At 55.1% G+C, this 17155-nt stretch overlaps 2 protein-coding genes across 4 annotated transcripts in view; both read left to right on the forward strand.

The window, feature by feature from the left end:
* AJAP1 (adherens junctions associated protein 1) overlaps nucleotides 1-9189 on the forward strand; it is a 74606-nt gene extending 65417 nt beyond the window's left edge. For 2 of the 3 annotated variants that reach the window (XM_066982162.1, XM_066982161.1), the window contains exon 6: nucleotides 1002-9188. The gene's annotated coding sequence lies outside the window, so the exon portion shown is untranslated. Of the gene's footprint in view, nucleotides 1-1001 lie in introns of all 3 variants that reach the window. The other variant, XM_066982160.1, reaches the window with a different exon arrangement.
* KCNAB2 (potassium voltage-gated channel subfamily A regulatory beta subunit 2) overlaps nucleotides 1-17155 on the forward strand; it is a 289172-nt gene that overhangs the window by 85830 nt on the left and 186187 nt on the right. The gene's annotated exons all lie outside the window — the stretch shown is intronic.

Below are 17155 nucleotides of genomic sequence, written 5' to 3' on the forward strand. Positions count from 1 at the left end.
CAGTGTTTGTATTGGAGATGGTGTACGCTAGGCATTTTGCTTAAAAATAGCATTGGAGAAAAACCCTCGAACAGAAAATATATTGCATTTCTGAATGCTCATTGCCGGCTAGTCGGAGGTCACAGTGCAGGTTAGTGCCTGTATGTCAGGAGCACACTACGGGCAGCGCTTCCAGCGTGCACGGGGCTGTAGATAAAGCTCAGACATAGCAATCACGGGCATGCTCAGCGGTAATGCAGCACGCAGTGATATACGTAGAATCCCATACACACAAAGCAAATGGCCACACTAATGATGGGGAGTAATTGTCTTCAGATAAAGGTTTAAAGATTACGTAGGGAGAGATCTGTCAGAAGATGGCAAATAAATAGCTTAAGAGGAACTTCAATAGGCTTTCTGGTTTTGATGCTTAACCAATTCTCTATTGATTTCTTTAGGGCATTTAACTTTAGAAAATCTTGTTAGTGCTCATCATCGCCTTCTCATCTGCCAGAGCACTCGATGCTCTTAGCCCGTGTATGAAAAGCTCCAGAATCTGAGAATTATCAGCAATAAATTACGCTTTGGAAAACACACTGAGGAGATAAAAGTGTGCAGTAAGGCACACCTAAGCCTCTTAGTCACTCCTACCGTTCACCAGAAGCTTCCTCTGTACCCCCCACGTGTAGGAAGCCGCATCCTAATTCCGCAGGCCGCCCTCGGAACTGATGAGAGGCGATTCGTGCTGAGCTGGGGCTGCCCCGGGGCGGCAGGAGGAGCGGGCTGGTCCCAAAGGATCGTCAGGAACCGGGGGGGCCTGGGGGGCCAGGGACTGTCACCTGCCAGGGGGCACCCGGGCCATCGCGTGAGGGTGGACACCGCCGGGTGGGGGGGCTCGTGCTTGGTAGCGATGGTTTGGGTGCAGGTAAAAACGGGCACGCCTGCAGCGTAAAAGAATTGATGCCAGTCAATGAACTTCCCTGTTCTGACTCATTCTTTATTTTTCTTTTCGTCCTTAACAGGATTCCATTGGTGAACCTGTAAAAAAAAATTAAAAAATAATGGGTTACCTGTACCTACCATTTCTGTTTACCAGTAGGAGACTCAAAGAGCAGCGTTCTATGGGCCAAATATATTTTTATAAAAATGAACACGCCTATAGGTAACTGCATTTTTCAAAGAGCGCGTTTTTTGGAGAAGAGTAGAAAACGTGCGAGCGAAGAATCCCGTGAAGGAAGAGGAAACCGAGAAGAACTGAAAGGAACAGGACTGAGCGTCTGGAGCTTGGGATACGGACTACGATTCTGAACCTGTGCCAATAATACCATTATGTGCCATGTACTGATGCAAAAGACTTCGCGAGAAGCAGAAGCTAAGTCAGTAACACACAGAAATGCTACAGAGGACAGGGGTGGGGCGTCTCTTCTGATGGGGTCATTAATTCTGGTCCATATACATACATACATATGATATATACACAGAGAAAATATATATACACACACAAACACTTTTTGTACTGTAGCAATTTTTGAAGATCTTAAATACTCATTTTTAAAGAAAATGTCATGGGCTAAAAGTCTGATTTCTTTAACATGCATAGTATGACCTAGTTAAACCGATGTTTTCTACTTTGGCAGCTTGCCTTTCAAACCTATATGTGTATATATGGATAGACATATACATATATATATGTGTGTGTGTATGTATAAACATATATATGTATGTATACATATATATAGAGTTTTTCTTTTTTGTTTTGGGATCACATTTCCAGCAGCGGGCGGGTGACGGGCCGTGGTGGCGGTGGGTGCGTGGCGGGGGCCGGGGCTGGCTGTGAGCACTGGGGACAGCTCGTGCTGTGTGTCCCCCCCCCGGGGACCGGCCGGGAGGAGCAGGAGGGCACACGGCTGTCCCGTGCCGTTGTGCTGTGCTCCGTCCAGTCTGCCACCTCTGCTGGCACACGTCCCCAGGAGACGGGTTGCAGGGGTCGGAGAGGTCATTTGTTTTCTGGAGAATGACTTGTGAATTGAACGTGACATAAAAAAATCCCTGTTGTTGGGAGGGAGGCCAGTGAGGCTGGGGAGCCCGTCCTTTGCTCTCGGGGTCTGCAGGGGCAGGAGGTCGCTGAGAGCATCCAAAGGGAACTGCACATTTTGTGCAGGGGACAAGTGCGAGCATCCCCAGTGAGGTTCCCAGGGGAAGACGATGCGAGGGCGACATTCTGCCCAGGGAGTTGGGTTTTGTGGCTCAGATTCAGGCTGCGGCGGTAGAAACCCGTTCCTGCTGGGCTGGCTCAAGCCGTGCACCAGCCCTGCTGCTTGGGTCTGTCCGTGCGGGTGCAGCCGTCTGCTTGTGGCCGGCCCTGAGATGGTTTCCCCTTGTGCTGCTTCGGAGTTACGTGAGTGGAAAGGACAGAAGAGTTCAGACCAAAGTCCTCCAGTTCTTTTTGTAAACCGCCCTTCCTAAATATTAGCAGTTTTTTAGAATTATCCGGATACGCATCCCTCCTCATCCGCTAATTATCCAGCTCCATCTCTTTATTGTAAGCGTGCAGTTCAAAAAAAAAAAAGGAAGTAGGAACTTCTGGTATTGCGCATAGTCTCTTGTTTCCGTACCGTTTTCTGTCCTTTTCTGATGGGGTTATATAGTCCGGATTGTTTTCCCCTCGTTTTTGGAAGCTGTCCCGGGAAGAAGTCTTCCTTGCCAGACACGTGGATTTGAACCAAACGTCTCTGAAGGTGCTGGCAGTATTCCCTGTGGCTTTGATGAACCTGGAGGAGCATCTCGAGCCCGCCCTGCCGCGGTGCAGAGGCTCCCGCCTCGACTTCTGATGGCTGTGGGGGGCGGGAGCAGCCAGACGCCAGGCGCGGGGTTTCCATCCTGTCTGGGTGGACCTGGTGCTGTGGCCAAGCCCGTTCCTTCTGCGGCAGCGGTGCCGCGTGAGCGCTGGGCAAGGCGGGCACGGGCGGCCACGGAGATCCGCACCCCGGGGCTGGGTACCGCTGCTGGGCCAGGTCCTGCCGGCCTCGGGGTGCAGCAGGCGCAGGGCAGCTCCCCTGGGTCTGCCGGAGCAAACCTCCCGTCCCCAGCCCCACTGAGGGACCCCCAGCGCCGCGGGAGTGGGGCAGCCCCTCGGGGGGGGCAGCGAGGTTTCGGCATCGCTCCTTCCCCGCAGCCTGCACTGGGGCTTTCGTGTTTTACTGATGTAAACGGTGCAGCCCGTGCAAATTCTCCCTGCTATCACAGTGCTTGAATTTTCCTTCTTTGTCTCACTTCTCCGGCATCAGTCCGCTCCAGCTCTGCAGTTGCGTGTTGTGCTTTACCCATTGATCTTTCTATTTATTTGTATCTGCCGGCTGCACCGCGTAGTTCTTGTGGGTATTCCAGTGTAATCTTGATAGCAATTTGACATCATGAAATATATCTCGAATCCCTCGTTCCCGGCCGTTTTGAAGCATCGTTATGTGTTTCTGCATTTAGAGAAGCCGCCGTCTGAAGCAGCTCGGCCAGGCGGAGCCGCGGGGTGGCAGGGACAGGGAGCGGGGCCCCCCCCGAGCTGGTCCCCATGGGGGAGCCCCGGGGCAGGGGGGGGACGCGTGTGTCTGTGTGTCTGTGCGCGTGTCTGTGTGTCAGGGAGAGAGAGAAGGCAAATAACTCCAACCTCAGATGGCTCGGGCAGGTTTCCCACAGCAGGACTTGCGTGAGCCTTCCACACAGTTGCAGAAGGACACGTTCTGGCCACCCAGAGGCTGCTCGGCGGTGAACCAGGAGACAAAAGTAGATGCACAATCTTCCCTTATTTATAAGGACCAACAGCACTTGCACTTTATCAGAGAAATCCTCACATCCCTATGCATGCCAAGCACACCAATAAAAGGAACAACTGCCAGTAAGAAAGGAAGGAAGGAAAGAAGGAAGGACCAGAGCTGCAAGGGTGGTGATTTACAAGGCAGGACTCTAGCACCCCAATGTTTTTTGTAGTAAATAGAAATGAACCGTGTTTATTTCATCCCCTGCTATTAATGAAAGCCAAAAAAAAAAAAAAAACCAATCCCGAAATGAAAACACTGAGCTGTATTTCCGTGGAATCGACCTGTTGAGCAGATCTTTTAGATGAGGGAAAAAAGCAGGCAGGCGTGGTACTTGCAGGCGCGTTCTCCCCGTTAGCTTTGCCACGTCGCGGCCACCTCATCTTGCCCCGAGGTCTTTTGGCTGCTGCAGCAACAGGTTGTCGCGCCGAACGGACTCCTTCAGCTGCTGCCCTTTCAGCACAAAACGCTTCGTCCTGAGCTGGCGGTAATTGCTCCAGGTTTCATTGACTTGCGCCAGCCCAAAGCTTACTCAGCAATAACAGGGGAGGTTTTGCAGATGCTCGTGCCGCCAGGTACTCGGGATTTGCTGGAACTGCTTGCCTGAGCAGCGGGGTCTGGCTCCTGTGCTAGGACGAGAAGGACTCGTGCGCATTTGGAGAATTAGGCCTTGAGAAAGGATTTTTCTGTTGTCATTCAGCAGCTGAGCCAGTTTTCCAGCCAAGCAGCACTGCATCGGCAGCAGGAGATGTTCCACCCTTGAACGCGGCGCAGTGTTCTGCATCCTCTGTGCCGGGGTTCTCTGAGTGCTGGGGCTGGCGCCGCTCCCCTGCGACATCCCCGGGGTCCCAGGGGTGGTGGCACCCGCTGCAGCGCCGTGCTGGGCGCATTGTGCTTCGCCCTCGCGGGTCGGATCGCGCTCGGTGCGGCCACTTGCTGGTCCAAGGTCTGGCAGCTTGGAAAAAGAGTTTGGGTACTTGCTCTGCCATAAGCTTCCAGCTAGCTTCTTTTCTTTTCGGTTCGCTTTATGGGTTTCTTAGTCCCTTAGCAGTTATCGAGAAACGGATCACAGCTGCCGAAAGGCTGTAACCCCCCCCCCCCAGCCGTGTAGTGGCGTACTTGTGGTTTGCTGCGGCTCTGCCCCGTCAGGGGGAATGGGAACAAGCCCCTTCCCCGCGTGCCCTCCGAAGGGCCGGGAACGCCTGCTGGCCTCTGCGCAGGGCAGGCAGCCCCTGGCGGAGCCCCCCCGTGCCCTGGCAGCAGGCAGGCCACGGGGACAACCACCGGTCCCGTCAATTTGGAGGTGGGGGCACCCCCGGCAGGCGTTGGGGGGCAGCAGGCCGGGGGCAGCAGAGATGGGGGGCGAGGGTCGCAGCGAGCAGGAGAGGGGAGAACAAGCCCTGGTTTGTGCACGTCCCCGGGTAGCTGCCCATCTCTCCGAACCCGAGCGTTTGCCTTCGTTCTGTCTTCCCAGCTAGAGAAATGGGCAACCTATCACGGATGTAATTGGAAAGCCGTTCGGAAGAAGCACTCCTGCAGGGTTCTCGCGACTCGAATTTGTTTCCAGCGTAGGCAGAAATGTAGAACAGCGACGGCAGAAACAGGCTTAACAATGAAAAAGAGCGTTGCAAAGACGGATTTCAGGTTACCTCTTCTCCGTTGGCAGCTTGTTACGAAGGACGGTAATTCAGCTAAAATGGTAGTTAAATAGTAGATATTCTACACATATTATATATTTTGTAAAAAAAATAAAATAGAATAAAAATATATATATAATAACTCAGCCCACCCATTTCAGGATGAATGTGGTTGGAATTTTCGTTCAACCAGCTATAAAATCTGTAAGTGATTTTTCAAAACCAGCAAGAAATCCCTCATCATTTCAGACGTCCGTGGGTCCGGTTCGGTCTCCAGATCTCATATAATGCTTGTCACGCATTTTTAAGGATTATTCTCAGCATTTGTAGGTACATTTTTAACAGTGTCATGAGTGGAGATAATATTTACTTTGAGAAAAAGTATACGTTGCACAAAAATGTACACTAAGGGCACAGATTCCTGACCCAGATTCTTCTATTTTAGGTTCGGAGGGGTTTATTTTTTTTGTTTGATAGGACATGTACAGCGAAGTTTACAGTTTATTTTTATTTTGCAAAAAAAAACATTTTCTAACATGAGACAGCTTTTACTTTGTAACCGGTTTTACATCACCGAGTACTTCTTTATTTTTTTCTGGGAAAATTCTGCGAGGCGAGACACCGGCCCCGCGCGCCTGCGTGCGGCGGCACGTCCCCGGGGCCCCGTCCTGGCGCACACGGCCGCGGCGCGGATGCTGCCCGGACAGACGCCGAGCGTGGGAGCCTCCCGTGGGAGCCTCCCGTGGTCCAGGCGGCCCGGCCCGACCCTCGTGGCGCTGCTCCTCCGTTCGTGAGCCCGGGCAGGGCGCGGGGCTGGGGCGCCGGCTGGCTGCGGTTCCACACGGGTGAACTATTTTACTCCGGAGTGTTTTTTTTTAATTTGTCTCTGTACTTCGAAGCTGTGTATTTGGAAGCACTGTAAATGCGACCCTATACCGATTTCCCTGTGTATATTTAGTACTCTGATGTTGCTATTAAAACTGATATGAGAACAGCGCGGCGGGCTCGTGACTCGGTTCCTCCGCGCTCCCTGCGCCCCGGGGGGGACAGGGGCCTCTGGGGGCCGGGGCTGCCCCTGCGGACAGCGCAGACAGGGCCGGCAGCGGGGCTGCATCCTGCACGGGCACCGCTTCGTGCTGCTGTGTACCTCTGCCGCATACCTGCTGTTCCCACCCTGCTGCACAAGGGCCTTTTTGGGGAGGCTGACAGCAGATTGCCCACCCCGGACCCTGCCCGTCCCCACACCGTCGGTACGGCCGTGCCCCATGTTCTGGAGAGGCACCAAGAGCGCCTCGGGGTCCCCAGCAGCTCAGCACCGGCCTGAGACCCCGTAGCAGAGGCAGAACCACGCGGGGTCCTTGGGTTCATGGGGACACGTGTGTCCTGCAGAAGTGACCCTGCCGGGGGGAGCCGCTGGCACCAGTTGGACACTGGAGGTCCACAGAGCCGCAGTGGGAAAGGGATAAAGTGCTGGAAAGAGGGAAGCCATTTAACTTTAATAGGACAGTTAGCGAGTTAATTAAACATCACTAATGATGTTTTAAATAAACAGCTATGCAATAAGGTAAGCAGGCATTATGGAATAGCTTAACCTAGATACACGTTTTACATAAAGATAGATTTTTGCCGCCAGCAGATGCGTATTAAAATGATATTTATTGTATGCAAATCCCGGCTGATAGGGACGGCGATAATTCACACTCGGGCTGTCGAGCTTGCAGGCTGGGCCAGCCCCGCGGCCGCGCAGCTGCGCTCTGATGGCACAGACAGACAGACAGACAGACAGACAGACAGGAGCCCGGCGGGACAGACGGCAGCGGGACGCAGTGTGCCTGTGGATGGGGAGCTGCACGGAGGGGCCCTTCGGAGCTCGCAGGCACTGGGACAGCTTCGGTGGCCCTGCTGCGCTCCTGCTGGCATCACCCCCGCTCCCCAGGCACCGAGGGACAGGAGGACAGCATCTTCAGCGCCATCTGACCTAGAAAGGGGCAGAAGCCTCCGTTCAGCCTGTGTCTTTGGAGCGGGGATAAACCGAGGAGGCAGAGGGACGGCTCGGCACAGCTGACTGCTGGTTGCAGTTCCAGGCGGTGGCAAAGCCCTTCCTGCAGTGCTGCGGAGCTTCCTGGCTTCTGCGTCAAACGAGCAGCCTAATGGCATGCGGCAGCGAGGGCCAGGGATGCTTCTGTCCCCAGTCTGCCGAAATTCTTCCCAAAAGCTCTCTTCTATGGGAAAATATATAGGAAAATAGGGAGGGACAAAGCGAGATGCTCTTCTTTTTAGGGCCAAATTGCCATCTTAAATCACCGTGACGATGTGTACGAGCTAACAGAATGCGAATGGCCCTGATGCTGCATAGATCAGCCTGAGCGCTCGGTTCGTTTCCAGATACAAGTGGGATTTCAGGGAATGAAATACAGTGTCGGGATCTCGTTCCTTTCCCTGCTATTCATCACAGCCGGAAAAGTACTCACCAGCTTGAATTGTTGCAAGCGTCGCTGCTGTGAGAGAACAAAGGAGAAATATTGTGCTGAGCTGTGCAGCCCGGGAGCCGGGAGATGCTGGAGCCCAAGGAGGAGCTGAAAGGCTGGAGCAGCCGCTGCCATACATTTGTGCGTCGCTCGCACAGGCTGCAGCCTCCGATGGCCACGGGCAGCCCATAGGGCTGCAGGAGCAAGCGGCCAGCATGGCGCTGGGCTGTTATTTGGGGACTTTTTGTGCTTCGTGCTCATGCCCCATGATGGAGCACTGCAGTGGGGCTTGGCTTTCTGCATGACAGCCGAAGGGCACGCATCCTGCTCCCGTGCTGAGCTCCGGGGCTGGGGGCCGCTGGGTGGTGCCCCCTGCGGAGCGGCGCCCACCGCTGCGGGCTGACTCAGCCCAGCAGCAGGGTGAGATTGCAAAATGAGACTGAAAACAAAACACAAGCGCGCTGATGTCGCAGCGCACAGTTCTGTTAAAAAGTAGGACTAAGCATTATCCAAGTTTAATTATTATAATTATACCGGGGCGAAGTAATTACTGGAGATATTTTAAGCATCAATCAACATGCTATTTTGAAAAATGGATCCCTGATTTATCCAGGGCTAGGTAGTAACTATCAACATGCAACAATGCTGCCTTCAGAAAGAGGAGCCGACCGAGCAACTTTTCAAAATCTGGTTGCAGTTTCTTAGTAGCAAATAGAGATTTATTTATTTTTTAGTTTTGTTTTGTTTTGGTAGCAGGGAGGAGAGGGAGAAGGGCGAAAGTGGAGAGGGGTCCCCAGTCCCTGTGCCCTGCAAGACGTGCGGCGGAGCTGGGCTCCTGGCTCCAGGCTGGGCTGCAAGAGGAGCATCAGCCCGGGGAAGAGGAGCTGTGAGCGGTGGCGGTGACCCCTCTGCGGTGCGCTCGCGGTGGCTCTGAGGGAGATTGGCTGGGGCTGGGTGATTTAGCAAGGCTGAAATCATTTAAGCTTGTTATTGTGGTTTCTATGGCTCTCTGGCTGGATGTAACAAATTGTCTGCATCATTTTCCAGATGGATCATTCTTAAATCATCCAGGACAGGCTTCAGGGCTCAGCACTGAAGCAGTAGAAGGCACTTCAGTTCAATAAATGCTGGAAATGTGCTATATTGAGTGCTATTTCTTATTAAAAGTTTAAGTACATCATGCGAGCTGATGGGTCTCACAGCCAAGATCTCCATGTTTCACACCGCTTTTAAGTGCCATTAGCTCCCGTGGGGGCACGGCATCGCTGGGGATCAGGGACACGGCCTCGAGCAGAGGGGACGGGGAGAGGGGTGGGATGTGCGTGGGTATCCCTGGGTGTCCGTGGGCAGGCAGCAGGGTGCCACAGGGGTGTCCTGCCCAGGTGGGGTGGCTCTGAGTGTCCCCCACTCCTCCCAGCACCATGCAATGCCCTGGGCCGTCGGCAGCTGCGGCGTGGGCTGGCGAGCCCGCACCAGGCTTAGCCAAAATCCATCCCAGCCCCGCTGCGGGGGCCGAGGGGGCTCATGTGCACGGTGCCCAGGTCGCTGCGGCTCTGGCTGCGGGTCTCGCGTTCGGAGACGTCCGGGCACGCCCAAAACATAACGAGCGTGGGGAGAGTGTTTTATTACTGCGAGGCAATTTGTGGTAATAAGCGGTTTGGAGCAGCAAAGCCTCTCAGCAGAGAGCTGAATTATGGCAGAAATGCGTTGAAAAGGAAGAGCCCGAAGGCACAGCAGTGGAGAAGGGCACAGAAGGTGCCGGCAGCCACGGATTTCGGGACGGGAAGGTCGATGAGGGGGTCCCTCCAAAAACCCAACTGCTCACCCAGAGGGAAACGGGGAGGGGAGGAGGGGCGGTGGGAAGGGGGAGGAAGAGCGGGCTGCAGCTCCTGTCTGAAGACGGGGCTCGTGCCCAGCCGGGGTTATTAAGACGAAGACTTGGGAAGCCCAAGCTGATATGATTAGCAGGATTCAAATGCCAGGCTGGTGTTAGAGCTAATCTTGGGGTTTATTGACGCTGATGTGATTTGATCCCTGGGACTCTCGGACCTGCTCACTTCTGCCAGGAGTGACACGTCTATATATTTTTAATAAACTTACCCGAATGAAATCCTCACTGTTCCTGTAGCTCTGTTCACACTGCAAGCAAGATATTAACTGAGAACTCACATTTATCTGAGTTCCTTGTCAGACCCAAACGCTGCCCGAGTTCCTTTGGGGTTATAATCATCCTTCCCGTGCAGATTTTGAAGAGGAGGGGATGTGGGCTGACACAGGGCGGGATGGAGGACTGGCAGGGAGATGGGATGGCAGGGGTCTGGGGGGGGATAGTCAGGGCTGGCCCTGTACTGAGAGGCGCAGGGAAGCGCGCCCAGGGGTGTGGGTGAGAGGTGCCCCCTCGGGTGCAGCGTTTATTGACCTGTCCAAGGGCTGAGGCACGGCTGACCACTCTCCTCCTGCAACAATTGAATCCTGTCAGATTGGATCAGAGAGCAGCTGATTCCTCTGCCAGAGAGCCGCTCTGTCCTTTGGCTGTGGGTGGGCAGAAACACCTCGCTCGGTGTCACTGCCTGGGGAGCACTGCGGTGTTTCCAGCGGGGAACACTGCGGGGTATGGCCCACGTATGGCCTCGGGGCTGTAGTTCCCTGAGACAGGCAATAGAGAAACGATGTTAGTTCAGCCACGGAAAAATTCTGTGTTAGCCCCAAGGACTGCTCTGTCCATGACAGCAATAGGGGCCAACTCTCATCCTGCTTTTACCTTAACAGTGAGAGCCACTCGCTGACAGCTCAGTGCCTCTCTCTGAGCCGCCTCTCCTGACCCCCCCCTTCGCCTCCCAGCTCAGGGGTCTCTGCAGACACGAACCTCCGACCCCCGACACATCTCCCCCTGCTTCTCAGAGTTTAAAAGGCTGGCCAGCGTTTTGCCCTCAGCCTATAAAATGCACAGCTTGACATTTATTTTTTTTTCCCTATCTATATCTCATTTGTATTTTCCTTCCTCTTGCTTCGGACTCCGTGCTGACGTCCAGACCAACAGCTATAAACATACCAGTGGATCGCGGCCAGACCCATTTATTAAATGGTTTTGCGAAGCCATGAGAAGAGCAATATTCGTGTAACAGCCCATAAACCTGTACATTGACGCAATTAGCCACGATCACAGTCCCTGATAAAGAAAAGCCCCACGTTGACCAATTTGCTTTCAATCAACCCATGAGGCGGTCAGGTGGGAACCATCCTGCAGTCCGCAGCAAGCCTCTCCTCCCTTCACGCTGTGATTTCTGCTCTGTTTTCTCCTGGGGTTTGGAAAGGCAGGAGGCAAATCTGGCCGGGAATGGATGATGCTGGTGAGCCACTGTTGGCTTTCCTCCGGCTTGGCTCTGTCGGTGAGTATCGATGCGCATGCTGCTGCCTACCAGAGGGACCCACGCAGCACCTGTCCCTGCGGACACAGGGTGGGAATCCCCCGGTGCTTGCCCCCTGACCACCAAGAGCCCTGCCCGTCCCACCGGCTGCACAGCGAGTGCACTCACGGGAAACCCATTTTATTTTATGGTTTATCAGCAAACCGAGACGTGGCTTTCCTGTACTTCTTAAAGATATTAAAAAATATATAAAAATCCACACAAGACAGTGAACCTTATCTCTTTTCTGTATATATAAATAATCAGTTTCTCAAAATCTGACCCTCCTGGGCAGAGACACTGGGGTTTTTCTGCAGCCATGCACCACACAGCACAGGGGCAGGAGCTGGCTCCTTGGGCTCGTGCGTGCTCAGCTGTGCTCCCATTTCCCACCAACTTCTTGTGCATGTCAGGTGAAGTGAGTGGCTGGAAAACGAGAGCCACAGCTAACATTAAAAACGCAAATAACACCTTTACTCTCAAGGCTGGCAGGTTTTAACACTGTCTGGTGTCAAATAATTGATTCCCCAAACTCTCGATGCCACCTCTCCTCGAACAGAGCGGAGGGCAGGGCAGTGACCCCCCAGATTCTCTGGTGTGAACCAGCAGGGTATCGGGGACGAAGCAGCAGGGGCACAGGAAATCACCTCCTGAGCCTGCTGCAGAGCTCTTTTTCCCCTCGCGGACTGGTGAGAAGGAGCCGGCTGTGCTGTGAGGGACGAGCACTGGGCACCTCCCCGGCAGCACAAGCTCCGTCCTTTGCGCCCTGACGCAGCGTGCCTCTGGGGCGACTGTGCCAGGGAAAACTGGCGAGCCGTGAGAGAGCCCTTTGGAGCGAGCCGAGTCCTGGTGAGACACTGCTGGAAGGAATCAAAGCCCGGTGACAGCTCGATCCCGCAGAGCAGCAAGCGCCGGAGCTCGGGAACATCCTTTCTCTGGGGTCCTGGGAAGCAACCAGACAGCACAGACTCACCAGTGGCAGCAAACCAAAAGTCTTCAGCACATTTAATGAGGAAACAAAGCGGCAGGACAAAAGGCCAAAAAGATGCGCTGCTTTCTGGAGACCACTGGACCACATTTTAACCCTCTGAATTGATTTTGAACAGTTTTCTGTCCAAGCACAGTACTCAAGGCACTCTGGGGACAGAAAAGCGCATTGTTAGCTTGGGCTAGGTTTCAGGACTACAAAATGAGGAAGAGAAAAGAAACAGGGGATCTCAAGGTCCGAGACATCCATTCCCAGAGTCCAGCTGGGGCTCCCTGCGAGGGGGCCGAGCGGGGACACGCAGCAGGGCCAGCAGCAGCAGTGCCAGCGGGGAAATTCCCAGGGAAACAAGGAAAAAGAGACTGTCTGCAAGCAGAAAATGTGAGATGGGGGAAAGGGGGTGGAGAACGGAAGGAGAGGCAGCAGGAACAGCACCAAATGGGTACTTCTCAACTTAAACAAAGTTTGGAAGAACTATTAAAGCAGGAGATCAGTGAAGGGGGAAATTGAAATGTTAGGGGATGGAACGGAAAATTAGGCACAGATAATGGGTAATAGCACTAGAGTTTAAAGTACCCTCAAATAATTTGTTGTGAAGAGCTGTAAAACGCTCCCCTGTGAGGCTGTGCCTGCATCCAGGCTCCCCGTGAGCAAAGTGCCCGACGCAGCGGTGTGACGGGCACGGCGCCCCGGGGCTGTGGTTCCATGGATGCGTCCTACAAAGCCCTGACACCAGGAAGGGATGGGAGAAGCTGGGATGAAGCAGCAGCAAGAGCTGAGGGGGGAGATTTCCACAGCCCGTTTCAAGCGGCAGGAGCTGCTCTGGGTGCCCAAAGCTCTCTCTGCTCTGTGCCCTCGTGCTCAGAGCTCTGCCAAGCAGCACGAGCAGGGGCCCTTGAAGTGCAGCTGCAGCTGGGGATGGGGACAGGGACAGTGGCAGGGACGTGCCAGCCTGCGATCAGCACCCTCCGGCAGCAGCAGGGATTAGTGCTCTGCCAGGAAGCCGAGAGATTGGGCTGGGGATGCGAGAAGGTGCTTTGAAATTAGTCAGAGTCAAATGCCTTTTGATCTAAAGAGGATTTCGAGTGGAGTCAGAAGCACCCGTCCCCCCCTCGCGTGTGCTGCCAGGAAGGGCTGGCAGCCAGCTCTCTCCCACCAGCGCTTAATCCTGGAGGTGCGGCTGCCCCGGGCAGGGGGTGTTCCAGTTCCAGTGGTCACGGCACCAACGCGCGGCACCAACACTTCGCGCAGATGCTCAGACGCACTGCTTGAGGGCTCAGACAGTGTTTCAAAGTGCATCGCCACCGGGAGCGGGGGCACTGCCCCACAGGTACCCCACGGCTGTAGGATCTGTGTCTGTACGCGCTGCATGGCTGCGAAGTGCACGCGTAATAAATCCCTCCTGCAGCCGAGGGACCCCGCACCGCCACCAGTGCTCTCACGTAACATGCAAGCGCACCGTGCAGCGTGGATGTTAACACGGAAACCCTCCCGCAGACCCGTTCCTGGGCCTGTGGGAAGCAAAGCGAAAGCGTGAACGTAACGCACACGGTGCAGCAGAAGCCGGGCGAGGCGCACACGTGAACTGCAGGGAGCAGCCAGGTGTGGCGGCGTGGAAGCAGCGGTGGGGCTGGGCAGGGAGCGCAGCGGCCACGCTCGCTAGCAAGCAGGGCTTTTCCACGGCCAGCGGGACCCGAAGCACCCTTTGCTCTGTGAAGCAAGAAGATCCCCGCAAAGCAAACCGCGCCGCTTTAGCAGCCAAACGCAATTACAGCTGGGCGCGTCGGCCGGAGCAGCAGCTCCCCGCAGCCCCAAGGGTCCGTGCAGCGCTCGCAGGGCTCAGGACCAGCTGCCCCCGGCCCCCCCCGGCCCCCGGCTGCCCCCCGTCCCCACCCGGGTGGGGAGCATCAGGAGGCTGGGCCGGGCCCGCGTGGTTCGCAGCGGGGCTGGGGGGAGGCTTCGGGGGCCGGCCGAGGGCAGGGGCTGCCCCGCTCAGCCCCGCCGGGCCCCGGGGAGCCGCTCGTCCTCCGGAGCCCCGTCTGCAGCAGGTACGTGCCGGCCGGGGGGGCGCCTGCTGTGAGAGCAGGGCAAAGCAGAGCAGGGGCACAGCACAGCACCGCACAGCACCACGCAGCACAGCACAGCACCACGCAGCACAGCACCGCCTGGCTGGGCTTTCATCCCCCCGGCCCCGGCTCCCTGCGCGGGGGGCGCACGGTGCCCCCCGGGGCTTCAGCTCGCCGGGGGTCCTGAGCTGCTGCTGGGGGCTCGGTGCAGCCGGGGGGAGACATGCACGGTGTGGGCTGCTGGCCTGTGTGCTGCCCAGTGCTCGCAGGGATCTCCAGCAGCCGTTAGCTGCGTGCAGGATAATCCCAGAGCTAATTGCAAGGAGGGGAGAGCCCAGTGCGTGCCCCCCTCCAGGTAAGCGCAGCACCCCTCCGGCTGCAGCCCCTCCTGCCAGCGGAGCCAGGCCGCCCTGCACGGCTCCTCCAACAGCACCTGCGGAGGGAGAGCTGCTGGGGGAACCGGGGGCTGCGCCAGGGCTGGCGGGGGTCTCAGGACAGGGGGTCCCCCCCCCCTCAGGGTCCCTCCGTCCCCAGTTTGTCCCCTGCTACCGGTGGGGGAGCAGCGACCGCGGGGCAGGGCACTGCTGCTGCCTCGCCTCGCGGCCGGAGCGCTTACCGGAACGGAAATCATCGAAATGGGGTTTCTGGCTGTGGCATTTGCAGTATGTGCGGTAACTTATGTAACTGATGGAAGGAACCAGCGCAGCAGAAATTTTTAATTATGTATTTGACTGTAATATTCTCAGTGTGAGTTCATGCAACATTGGTTAGTTACCTCAGTTAATTAGAAATTTTACAGATGAATAAAAAGTTCGAAAACCACTGAAAAGAGCAGGGCATTTGAGATGACAATGGTCTTCCTGTCCGTTTGTTTTGGAGAACTGAGATGCTCCCCATAGAGAGGCCGCACTGCAGCTGAGCCCAGGGAGGAGGCTGTGGTGCTGTGCGCGGGCTGCATGGATTTGGCTTTGCTTGGGGACGTGCAGGCAGGTTTGGGGGCTCCTTGGTTCACAAGGTGCTGGCTGAGCCTTGTCACCCCCTGGGGACATTAAATGAAGGCTAATCCAGTGGTGATCACAGTCAGGTGAGATCTGGCTGGGCTCTGAGGGTGCAGCCAGCCTGCAGCGTTGGAGCAGCGGTGGGTGTTACTCTGCTTTCCGTGGCAATAACGCGTCTGCCTGGAGTGCTTTGGTCCGCTGGGGAAAAGGGATTCAAGGAGGGAACCATTAAAATAATATCTTTTGTAAAGGAGTGTAACAGCATAGGCTATTATTTGCATTTGAAATCGCAGCTCTGTGCTGTGGTAGCTTATGGCAGTGCGAGAGGCGTCTCAGGACTGTGCAAGAGGAATAAAAGTGATGGATGCCCACACTTCGCGTGTACATGGCTCATCACGTAGGGGTGTTACTGCGACGTGCAGGAGCACGGCAGGCACTGCAAGTCTGCTGCCAGCCCTGTCTGGGTTCACAGCAAGCGCCCTGCCAGCAGCCAGGCCCTGTCTGTCCGTCTGTCCGGCCGGCAGGTGTTTGCTGCTCTTTCCTCCTCCGGCTCCTTGTAGCTGTTCCCTGTCCCAGCTGGGCCACTGCTGGCCCTGGCCCACGTGGGATGTCATTTGTCTCCGAGTGAACCTGCAGAAGATCCCTGCCCAGACAAGCTCCTGTTGTTTTGTTTGCTATATTAAATGGACGACAAAAACCCTAAACACTTCAACCCTGTGTGATTTTCAGATTTGGTGCAACTGATTTACAGAGATGGTTACCACAGACGAAGGTTTAAAGTGGCTGGTGGTTCATGCAGGTGCTGAACTCTCCTCTGAAGCTTACAGCCTTGCAAACTGAATTAGTGTTTCTTAAGGTGTTTGAAATCAGTTTTATTTGTCATTTGACAAGTTATCGTTATGCACAGTCTCTATCTGACTTCATGATTTATGGGAAAGACCCTCAAATCTATATTTAAAATTACAGTTGAAGAGAATTGCTTTTGCCTCTTCCGTTGAGATAGAACCACTATTAGCAGTTGTTGTTGGAGAGCTCAAGGACTTCATTAGTTTAGGAAAACTATCTTTTTTTTTTTTTTCATTTAATCTTCCTAGGATTCTGATGCTATATTTCCTTGTAAACTTTAAAGATAAAAAAAAAATCTGCCAGTTGTGATCTTTGGTTTCCTCCTCTCTTTAAAGTCTCAGGCCTGCGGCTGCATCGTTTGGTTCAGACTCTCACGAAATCAGGGGCGAGATGCGTGTAGGCAGAGTTGTACCGTGCTGTTCGGGGGAACCACCACACCTGATGCGGAGGAGCTCGTCCACGCTTGGCCTGCTTCTTGCTCAGGTTACTGTAACGCTCTTTCAGAGGGTTACTGGAAAAGCTGAAATTCCCCTGGATAGGCTCATAATTCACTCTAAAAAGCCTAAGCGTGTTTCAGCAGCCTCATTATCCAGGCTTGCTGTTAAAAGCCGTCTTGCTGCTGCGCTCGAAGGCATTGCAGGAGGACGCGGGGGCTTGGCGAGGCGGCTGCTTTCATCACCGGGGCATTGGCACCGTTGTGGTCCCTCGGGATCTCCCCGAGGGAGGCAGCAGAGCCCGCGGTGCATGCAGGCTCTCCACCCATGCTCGCCCTCCCTCTGCACCCCTTTCTCGGGCTCCCCGAGGTCTCTGCGATGCTGTGTCCCTGCAGGTGCCCCGGTCCCCTCACTCAGCACCACGCAGGATGCTCAGGTGCAGGCGTTGAGGGGAGCAGGGGGAGCAGGAGCTGGGCAGCAGTGCCCGGTGCTCCCCGCGTGAGCAAAAACCCATTTGTAACGGACT

Source organism: Anser cygnoides, chromosome 23, assembly GCF_040182565.1.
Source record: "Anser cygnoides isolate HZ-2024a breed goose chromosome 23, Taihu_goose_T2T_genome, whole genome shotgun sequence".
Lineage (NCBI taxonomy): Eukaryota > Metazoa > Chordata > Aves > Anseriformes > Anatidae > Anser > Anser cygnoides.